Raw genomic sequence first — 11,651 nt, 5'->3', positions numbered from 1 at the left:
TTTTCTTTTGTCTTCATGTCATAAGCTAAGTATCTATGGACAATTTAGGCATCTATTCACACATGTCTAACCCAGCAAATTTATGATGTGAAGATGACAGCTTCCTTTCAGGTAAAATTGACTGTATTCCCATTCTTCATTGTTGGTCACCTGATTCTACCATGGTAACTCACGGGTGATAAAATTGCTCAGTCTGCCAGCCAAGGTGTTGGCAGTTCTAGGCTTCCTTGCTGTGTAGAGGATTGGATACTGCTCTCACATTAACAGGTCTTTAAGTTGGCCAGTGCTCCAAAGCAGTACCTAGTGTTAATGTGTGTGTTTCACTGTCAGTTGATGTGTGGGGTGTGATATTTAGTTATTATTGTTGGTGCATTCTCCTTGATGTGAGCATGGCAATTACTCTTCTGATGCTGCTGCTGCTAAGTCACTTCAGTCGTGTCTGACTCTGTGCGACCCCATAGACGGAAGCCCACCAGGCTCCCCCATCCCTGGGATTCTCCAGGCAAGAATACTGGAGTGGGTTGCCATTTCCTTCTCCAATGTGTGAAAGTGAAAAGTGAAAGTGAAGTCGCTCAGTCGTGTCCGACCCTTAGCGACCCCACGGACTGCAGCCAACCAGGCTCCTCCATCCATGGGATTTTCTAGGCAATAGTACTGGAGTGGCTTGCCATTGCCTTCTCCGACTCTTCTGATAGTGCTCCGTAAATCATGCATAAACCCATTGTGACAAAGGGCGTAATTGTGAGATTAGTTGAATCTGTCTGTACTGGCTTTGTTTGAAGAAAGGCTTCATAATTCTCTACTACGTTTTAAGTTTCTTGCCAGAAAGATTGGAAATTACTAAGTACTTTTCACACCCCCACAGGACCATGGTAAAATACTGTGGTTACTAAAAACTGAACATAACTGTTGTTGTTAAAATCATCCCCATCTTGAGTCTATTAAAAACGCCGTAGGAAATTAACATTGGAAAATATCAGTAACAAGACATGTATGTTTGGGATATATTTGTTTAAACCTCAAAAGGGAAATTTATCTGGGGTTAAGAAGGTGGACTAGAATATAGCTGACCAGTTAACCTAATTAGCAAAACTTCAGTCGCTCAGTCGTGTCCGACTCGTTACGATCCCAGAATCACAGCACGCAAGGCCGCCCTGTCCATCACCAACTCCCGGAATTCACTCAAACTCATGTCCATCGAGTTGGTGATGCAATCCAGCCATCTCATTCTCTGTCGTCCCCCTCTACTCCCGCCCCCAATCCTTCCCAGCATCAGAGTCTTTTCCAGTGAGTCAATTCTTTGCATGAGGTGGCCAAAGTATTGGAGTTTCAGTTTTAGCATCAGTCCTTCCAGTGAACACCCAGGATTGATCTCCTCTAGAATGGACTGGTTGGATCTCCTTGCAGTCCAAGGGACTCTCAAGAGTCTTCTCCAGCGCCACAGTTCAAAAGCATCAATTCTTCGGCCATCAGCTTTCTTCACAGTCCAACTCTCACATCCATACATGACCACGGGAAAAACCATAGCCTTGACTAGACGGACCTTGGTTGGCAAAGTAATGTCTCTGCTTTTTAATAAGCTATCTAGGTTGGTCATAACTTTCCTTCCAAGGAGTAAGCGTCTTTTAATTTCATGGCTGCAATCAGCATGCACAGTGATTTTGGAGCCCAAACAAATAAAGTCTGATACTGCTTCCACTGTTTCCCCGTCTAGTTCCCATGAAGTGATGGGACCAGATGCCATGATCTTTGTTTTCTGAATGTTGAGCTTCAAGCCAACCTTTTCACACTCTTTCACTTTCATCAAGAGGCTTTTGAGTTCTTCTTCACTTTCTGCCATAAGGGTGGTGTCATCTGCATATCTGAGGTGATTGATATTTCTCCCAGCAATCTTGATTCCAGCTTGTGCTTCTTCCAGTCCAGCGTTCCTCATGATGTACCCTACATGTAAGTTAAATAAGCCGGGTGACAATATACAGCCTTGACGTACTCCTTTTCCTATTTGGAACCAGTCTGTTGTTCCATGTCCAGTTCTAACTGTTGCTTCCTGACCTGCATACAGGTTTCTCAAGAGGCAGGTCAGGTGGTCTGGGATTCCCATCTCTTTCAGAATGTTCCACAGTTTATTGTGATCCACATAGTCAACGGCTTTGGCATAGTCAATGAAGCAGAAATAGATGTTTTTCTGGAACTCTCCTGCTTTCTCCATGATCCAGCGGATGTTGGCAATTTGATCTCTGGTTCCTCTGCCTTTTCTAAAACCTGCTTGAACATCTGGAAGTTCACGGTTCACGTATTGCTAAAGCCTGGCTTGGAGAATTTTGAGCATGACTTTACTAGAGTGTGAGATGAGTGCAATTGTGCGGTAGTTTAAGCATTCTTTGGCATTCCCTTTCTTTGGGATTGGAGTAAAGACTGACCTTTTCCAGTCCTGTGGCCACTGCTGAGTTTTCCAAATTTGCTGGCATATTGAGTGTAGCACTTTCACAGCATCATCTTTCAGGATTTGAAATAGCTCAATTGGAATTCCATCACCTCCACTAGCTTTGTTCGTAGTGATGCTCTCTAAGGCCCACTTGCCTTCACATTCCAAGATGTCTGGCTCCAGATGAGTGATCACGCCATTGTGATTATCTTGGTTGTGAAGATCTTTTTTGTATAGTTCTTCTGTGTATTCTTGCCACCTCTTCTTAATATCTTCTGTTAGATCCATACCATTTCTGTTGCATGAAATGTTCGCTTGGAATCTCTAATTTTCTTGAAGAGATCTCTTGTTTTTCCCATTCTGTTGTTTTCCTCTATTTCTTTGCATTGATCACCGAGGAAGGCTTTCTTATCTCTCCTTGCTATTCTTTGGAACTCTGCATTCAGATGCTTATATCTTTCCTTTTCTCCTTTGCTTTTCACTTCTCTTCTTTTCACAGCTATTTGTAAGGCCTCCTCAGACAGCCATTTCGCTCTTTTGCATTTCTTTTCCATGGGGATGGTCTTGGTCCCTGTCTCCTGTACAATGTCACGAACCTCCGTCCAGAGTTCATCAGGCACTCTATCTATCAGATCTAGTTCCTTCAATTTATTTCTCACTTCCACTGTATAATCATAAGGGATTTGATTGAGGTCATATCTGAATGGTCAAGTGGTTTTCCCTACTTTCTTCAATTTCAGTCTGTGCTTTTGGCAATAAGGAGTTCATGATCTGAGCCACAGTCAGCTCCTGGTCTTGTTTTTGCTAACTGTATAGAGCTTCTCCATCTTTGGCTGCAAAGAATATAATCAGTCTGATTTTGCTGTTGACCATCTGGTGATGTCCGTGAGTAGAGTCTTCTCTTGTGTTGTTGGAAGAGGGTGTTTGCTATGACCAGTGTGTTCTCTTGGCAAAACTCTATTAGCCTTTGCCCTGGTTCATTCTGTGGTCCAAGGCCAAATTTTCCAGTTACTCCAGGTGTTTCTTGACTTCCTACTTTTGCATTCCAGTCCCCTATAATGAAAAGGACATCTTTTTTGGGTGTTAGTTCTAAAAGGTCTTATAGGTCTTCATAGAACTCTTCAACTTTGGCTTCTTCAGCATTAACTTTCAGTTCAAGAAATAAAGAGCTCCAGTTGGGTGTGGAAAATTTCACTCCTGGTATATAGAGGGGCAACAGTCGCCTTGATGAGGGAAAAGGAAATGCAGGTTTAACACCTGACATTAGTTGACTTAGGTGTGTTCTGCAGAAAATCTAGATTTAGCCAAGAAACATAAATAATGGCAAGAATAGTACAGGAAAGATTGTAAACTTAGGCTAAAATAGGAACTCTAGTGAATATAATGAAAAGAGTTGGAGTTTAAATACTTCAGAATTTGGCTTCGGCATTTACTAACCTGGGTGAAAAATCATTAAACTTCTCTGAATCTGTAAAATAGAGAAGTCATATCAAGTAATTTTAAGAATGAAGTATAATTATATTAAATGTCTGTTGAAAAATAAAATGTTATTCAAAATGGAAGGATTATTATTATTATCTTTCCAAAATAGAATGGGGAGCATTCTTTGATCTTGTTCTTGTGTCAGATGGCAAGCTCAGGGTCTTGGGGGAAAGGGAACTTTGTCTGCTCACCTGTCAACACTCCATTTCCCCTCCATTCCGTAGACTGAAAATACTGAGGGTGGGGACAGTGAGCTCTGCAGTAAATAACAAGACTTTTAAGCCTGACGAATTAACTCTGTTGTGGCCAGATGGAGGACAAGGGAGGAGTATCCTCTACTTTGAGGTTAACAGGACATGGTACAATTCCATTGAAAAGCAAGAAAGTAAGTAAAGTCATACTCACCATCTTTGTGAGTCAGCACCAACCTATGGAAACAAGAGCATGAACTGACCACCATTGGTGCTGCTATGGTTAGAGAAGAGCAATCCTGGTAAACGTGGGCAGTGAAAATAAGAGAAGACTGGTCCTGTAATAGAGGCTGATAGAACTACGGGCGCTTCATGAAACAGCGTAAATGCATGGGAATGTTTAATACTGAAAAAGGCTCTTAGGTACAATGCTGAGTAACGTGACTGTAATATTTTAAAGCAAACTTGAAAACATGGCAAAACAAGTCCCTGTGCTTCAGGAAAAAGCAGAGCCTGTACTAGAACATGAAGAACCTAGAGATCACAGGAAAAGCCAGAACTATAACTGCACACAGTGAAAGCAGTAAGCAAAATTATGAAAAAGGCAAGATTATTTTTGTTAGAAAGTTTTGGGAGGCAACACACATAATACCATATGTAATTATACAGAAATTCTTGTGGTGTGTGCTCAGTCGCGAAGTCATGTCCCTCTCTGTGTGACCCTTTGGACTGTAGGCTGCCAGGCTCCTCTGTCCATGGAATTTCCCAGGCAAGAATACTGGAGTGGGTTGCCGTTTCCTTCTCCAGGGGATGTTCCCGACCAGGGATCAAACCCACGACTCCCTGTTTCTCCTGCATTGGCAGGGGGATTCTTTACCACTGAGTCACCATAACTAAAAATAGTTACATTACCAGCTTTCAGTATTAGAGTAGCATTGTCATGAATCTTAAGTCAGGCTTGTGGAATACTAAATATTTCTAACAAAAGGCTACAGGAGTCTGAAGCCATTCTTAGAGAGCCTCACAGTGTCCCCTTAGAAGTATTTATAAGTCGGATGCCATCTCCATATGGTGTCTCCAAATGTGTCATTCCTGGAGAGACAGGAGAATGACTCAGGTGTCCTTCCATTGACTAGCGGGGACCTCTTCACTATGATCAAGCCTCACATTGTGTTTTGGGTCTACACATATTTTCTATTATAGTTACTCTGGTTCTTTTTTAGTTTTAAAAATCAGTAAAAATGTGCTTGATTTTTCCCTTTAGAATGTTTTTTCATTTTAACTCTGTTAGTCTACACAACCAACAAATTTGCTCAGAATAACCATCAGTGCGTGTATTATTTTTATTAAAGTGTGAGGAGATGAAAAATCACCTTGACAAGTTTAAGTCAGCACAGATCCGAGAACTGATTGCTTACCTCACACAGGAATATCCTTTCATAAGCTCTTAAGTTTCTAAGTTGGCATTGTTGGGAAGAATTTGTGATTATGAAATTCTCAGCAGCATTGTTTTGTAAGCAGTGTGCCCTGAGTGTTTTCCCCCAACATTTTATTATAAAATTTTTCAAGCATATAAAAAAGTTAACATTTTATAGTATACTCACCACCCAGATGCTAGTTAGCGTTGACTGTGCTTTGTCGCCTATCTATCCATCCATCAGTTCACCAGTTCAGATTGTTTCTGATGCATTTCAAATTGCAGAAATCTACACACTTCCTACTGAATACTTCAGTCATTAGCTCGAATCCAGTATTTGCTTACAATTTTACTTTTATTTAAAATCAGCATACAATGAACGCGTAAGTCTTAAGTGTGTATCTGCTCGGTTTTGGTAAGTGCATACGGTGCTGTCAAAATATAAAATGCTATTAAAAATTCCCATGTTGCCATTTCCAGTCGGTCCTCTCCTCACCCACATCCTCCTCTACAGGCAGCCGCTCTTTGTTCTCCCTTAAATCAGACCTTGTGTTCTAGATCTTTGTGTAAATAGAGCCACACAGCATGTATCTTTCTTGAAGGCTTCTTCACTTACCATGTTTTGGAGGTTTATCCATGAGGCTGTGTGTATTAATAGTTGATTCCTTTTTTATTGCTTAGTAGTATTCCATTGTATGACTGTATTGCAGTTTATTTATTCATTTTCCTATTTATAAATACCTGGGCTGTTGCAGTACTGGCGATTGTAAGTGAAGCTGCTATGGTTATTCTTAACATAAGTCTTATGTGAACGTAGGCTTTCATTTCTCTTTGGGTAGATACCTAGGATTAGAATTTCTTGTGTCATAGGGTAGTTTTGAAAGAAACTTCCATATCTTTTTTTCAGTGTGGTATACTGTGTCCTGGATTTTCACTATATTTTGAATGTGTCGAAAACTGTAAACTATTTTTATGACCCATAATCTGAAGTATTAGAAGTGGATTTGGAATAGAAATGGTATTCTTCACAGTTGGCAGTTAGTGTCGAAGAACACAAATGCCTGTCTGCCCAAAACAGCTCCCCAAATGGTACCTATCCCTGAAATTTTAGTGTAACTCCTTGAATGATTAAAATACTTAGCCAAGCATGGTGATAATATTAGCTAGAAGAAACAGCACTGGTTTGTTATATTACTTTTGCCACCCATTTTCAGTAGGCAAAATAAGACTGATAACTGAACAGAAAAGATTCATCCTGTTCAGTGGGGGTGAAAGGGATATTAAAGAACATGTCCTACTAATTAGTCCCCGGTACAGCAGCATGAAAGAGAAGCATCTGGACAGAAAATCCCCCAAACGGTGGTCAAGAAACCAGAAAACAGGGTGGGGAGAATTCTACCTCACAATTGTGCTTAGGAAGTAGCTATGTTTTTGTAGGACATTTTAGCCTTTACAAATAAAATCATATTTTCAGTATTGTCTTTTTATTCAGTACCACCCAGCTGCAGTTATTTCACACCCCTAGTGAATTTAATCCACTTTGCCTTACCCTTCCCACCTGTTCTGTTATATATAGCAGTTACCTGTATAAGCCTGTAAAATTATAATCATATGGACGTTTCCAGTGCTTGTGTTTGATATTTATGTATGGTTCATTCAATCTTATTTGATTTTTAAGGGCTGGGATATTTGGCTTCTACTGTAAATCCTTATAATGTTCCACACACATTGTAAATGCAATAAAGATGTTAAAAATAATTAATGGCAACAGATTTGATATGTATTTCTCTGATACGTTATCACTTTGGACAATAAATTTGGTTTCTGTTACTAATGATTTTTCACGACATCCAGGGAGAACGAAGTCATACTGGTCTCTATAACATAATCTGATGAATTCTGCATTTTTAATGATTCAAATTGGACTTTTTTACATTACTTTTTTTTTCCTATCAATATTCTGTAAAATATTAAGACAAAAATTCAGCTCTTTTGTTCTGAAATTATCTGGAGTCTTAGAAGACAGAGACTGAACACACTTTACCTTGTGTGCCTCCTTCCCTTGTCAAAGCTCCGATCCCCACCTTCCCACAGACTTAGCACAGAAACTCAGGACTTTAAGACCCACGTTGTCAGCAATTGTTAGGTTCTCATCACAATGGTAGTGGTTACATTTCCTTTGTTCCTACCAATAAGTCCATTTTTAAGACTGAGAAGGAGAGAGTGTATTTGGGGTTGGGGAATGCATGTTAGAAGAAAGTTAGCTGTACTTCATATGACACATTCGTATTATGCTGTACATAATAGCAGCTCCAGAATGGCTACCAAGAATTCAGAGTTGCCAGAATTTGGAAGCTGGCAAGCCTTGTTGGATGAAGTTAAGTATATTAGAGGATAGTTCAACATACAAGCAAGATATATATATGGAAAAGTTCATTTCCCCAACTAGTGTCCACCCCGTCTCTAGATTTCCCTTTAGACATGATGAATTCACAAAGTTGTTCCACATTCTGCATAAAATCTACACAAAGGTGTTCTCATAAACTCTTATGTGAAAGTTAAAATGAGAGAAATACCCAGTGTTGGCTGGGACTAGAGAAGAGATATTATCTAACAATAGCAACAACAAAAAAGGTGGAAAAACTGAAAACGAAGTGAACAATGAGCAAAAAGCTAGTTTGTGACCATGATTAAGTATAATGGTTAGCAAACCATACTGCCATGTTAAATAGCCTGTACTGCACCAAACCGTAACTTACTTACCTGGAAGTTTAACTTCCTCTTAACGTGTCTAATCTCAAAAAGATTTAATTATAAATATGTTCATAAGAATAAAAAATTGACAACAACCCAAAGATTTGAATAAATTTATCCTGTAAGTTTAGAATATTGTTACAGAAGTATATTTTCTGAAATTAAAATATTGGAGAGGTATTTTATGGTATATTATTGAGTGGAAAAGTTCCAAAACTATAGAAACGTTATAATCCATTTAAAAATAAAAATAACTATAGAACTTAAATAAGTTATCTCTGAAATGTGGAATTGATCATCATAATTTTCTTATGTTATTTACTTTTCTGATTTTTCTGCTCAAAGATCTTCTAAATATAAAATGACTAGCAAGTATATTCTGAAGTATCTGTTGCAACAAGGTGAAGTAGGCAAAAATAGATAACGAAAGTCAGGAGGATGGAATCTTTAAACTCAGTATACTCTTTGTTTTCAAATGCTACAAAAAGTACATCTCATTGAAGTCTTTGTATTGGAGGTATGTAGACGATAACATCATGGATTTAAATACCTTAAGAATATGTGCATTAAAGTCTTCTTACATCCCTCTCTTCAGGTCTGTTTCAAGCAAATTATTTTGTGTAGGACAATGCTCCATTTTAAGAATGGACAAGCAAATAAAATACTCTGAAGATTTCAATAATAACTGTTGCTGCAGGTTGATACTAATGAAGCCACGTCTGTATTGGAAGGGTCACATTCCTCTATCCCAGAATAATGAGTTACTCCAAATCCCTCAAGATAAATATCTATTCTTAGTTAAAGACTGGAAGAGAACACGAATGAGTCAACAGCAGACTTTCCTGTCTTTCTAACCCATTTTATTCTTTATCTAGAACACTCAGAATAGGAACTGTTAGCTGTACCCACTTGCCTACACAGTTGATTCTACAGGGAAGTCCTATAGTGATGACAGGGCCAGGCTTTCCTTAGAGTATTCTGTTAGAACTGGGGACACATTTTCCCATAAGAACGATTAAAATGCAATAGGTCTTCAGCTACATTGTGGATTAATCAAGCTACTCAGTTGGATGACCTAGAAACTTAGTATTAATTTTATCATTTGTTGCAAGTTGTGAACAACTGCCCTACCAATAGATTTTTAGAACATATTTATTAGTTGGAAACTGATTGTGGTCAACTGTCCTTTTTTGCTTTATTCCTTAAAATTCTGTTAAATATCAGAATAAAGTATAGTTATTGTTTTTAAATAGTATCTTAGGAAATAAGAAAAATATTAAAAGTAAAACTGCCCATAATTTATCAATGCAGAAAATATACAGTTATTGTTTGATGCCCTCCCTTAACCTAACAATATTATATACCATTCAGTTCAGTTCAGTTCAGTCGCTCAGTCGTGTCCGACTCTCCGCGACCCCATGAATCACTCAACTTATATTTTCTCCTCTTTATAGTCATTGAAACATAAAAATTTCCCTTTATTAATTTTTACCAGTGTTAGTCAATAGCTGTGTAATATTCAATAATAGATACCATAACTATTATTACTATTAGGTAAAATATTTTATTTCATTCCTTTTTCTTAATGCTTTGATAAATAGTGCTATACTGAACATCCTTGTACTTCATTGTAATTGTGTCTACTCTTGAGATTGATTCCTTAAAGTAAAAATAATGGATTAGAATGTATCCATATTTTAAGATTTTTGATAGCTGTGACTAAATTGTTTTCCAAAAGCAAATTTATGCTTTGCATCGGAAGTGTCCATTTCATGGCTTTCCTTCTAGCATGAAGTGTTATTTATAAAAAGTCTTTGCAAATTTTTGGAAAAAAAATTTATTTTGCATTTCTTTAACTGCCAGTGATGCTGAAAATAATTTAATAATTTGGTATTATTCACTGAATTTCCCCTTGATGACTTGCCTGCGGGTTTTTTTTTTTTTTTTTTCCCTCTGGAGTTTTAGCCTTTTTTTCTTATTTGTTCATAGAAAATTTTTATGTAGCAAGGATAATTCTTTATCATATTGGAGCAATATTGCTCCTAGTTTGTCATTTTTTAAAATCTTTATGAATTTTGATGATGTTAGTATGTTTATTTTTATGGTGAAGTCTACTAACCAATCTTTTTTATTTCTTGCATAGCCTCAAACATAGAAACATCCTCTCCTTCAGCTTAAATTTTGTTCCTCTTGTAAAGTTTTAATTTTCACTTTTAAATCCAGAAGCAATTTTGATGCACTATATGAGATAATGATCTAATATAAATTTTCCCAAACATCAACTGTTTTCACCATTACTTATTGAATAACCTGTCCCTCCCATTGATTTCTGATATTTCCGTGAAAATATATTGAGTTCTTAAGTTTCTTGGGTCTGCTTCTGGGCTTACTGTTCTGTTCCATTGATTGGTATGTCTGTCTTGCCAGTCCCACACTGCCTTTAAGACTGCTTTCAAAACAAAAACCAGAAGTTTCTTGTAGGAGCATGACAAAAATTAGCTCTTTCCTACTGAAAGAATATTTTTGTGACATACGTTAATAAAAAAAAAATCCCTGGCTGAGTATAGGTGTAGGTGTCAGCAGATTTAGGGGGGTGAAGACGAAGGGCTGTCTGCTTAAAGATAATTAAGACAAAAGGAGGTAAGAAGAGCAGTAGCTGAAAAGTGTATTTCTTGAACGGGCACATGGAGGGAGAAAACGGGATGCAGGATTCAGAGAATTAAAAAGTGTAAGATAAGAAGTACAAAACAGCCAGAAGATAGTGAAAATGGAAGGGTGGAAGAAAACGGAGAAAGAGGATGAAGTTTTCCAAGAAGAAGAGAATAATGGCTGTAGTATTATAGTATAAACATATGAAGTATGTTTGCAGTAGTATATTTCTATATAAAATGTAAAATAAAAAGGCCCAACCCATGGGGTAAATAGAAATGTACAGGAACAGCATGTTGTACAACACTGATGACGGATGAGTCAGACTGAGAAGAACCCAGGTCCTTAGACTGTCCTTAGAGAACCAGTTCTCTCATGTGATCAGATTAATGGTAGAAAGAATTTGCAAGTGTAGAGCTTACCTGGATATACTTGAAATACTTGAAATTATTAATTTATAGTTGATCCTTTGAAAACATGGGGGTTAGGGGCACCAGCCTTCTGCTGCAGTTAAAATTCCACATATAATTTTACAGTCAAACCTCCATATCCATAGTTTCACATCTGTGGATTCAACTAAGTGCTCAATTTGTAATATAGTACATATTTATTGAAAAATCCACAGGTAAGTGGACTTATGCAGTTCAAACCCATGTCGTTTATGGGTTAACTATAATTTTTCAATTTGCAAGTTTGCCATGGAGTTATATAAGCTTTGACTCTACAATTTAAA

The sequence above is a fragment of the Moschus berezovskii genome, chromosome 2 (assembly GCF_049115385.1).
Source record: "Moschus berezovskii isolate FMDL1 chromosome 2, NW_MosBer_1.0, whole genome shotgun sequence".
Classification (NCBI taxonomy): Eukaryota; Metazoa; Chordata; class Mammalia; order Artiodactyla; family Moschidae; genus Moschus; species Moschus berezovskii.
The sequence above is the reverse complement of the archived record's forward strand: the minus strand, read 5'-3'. Positions refer to the sequence as shown.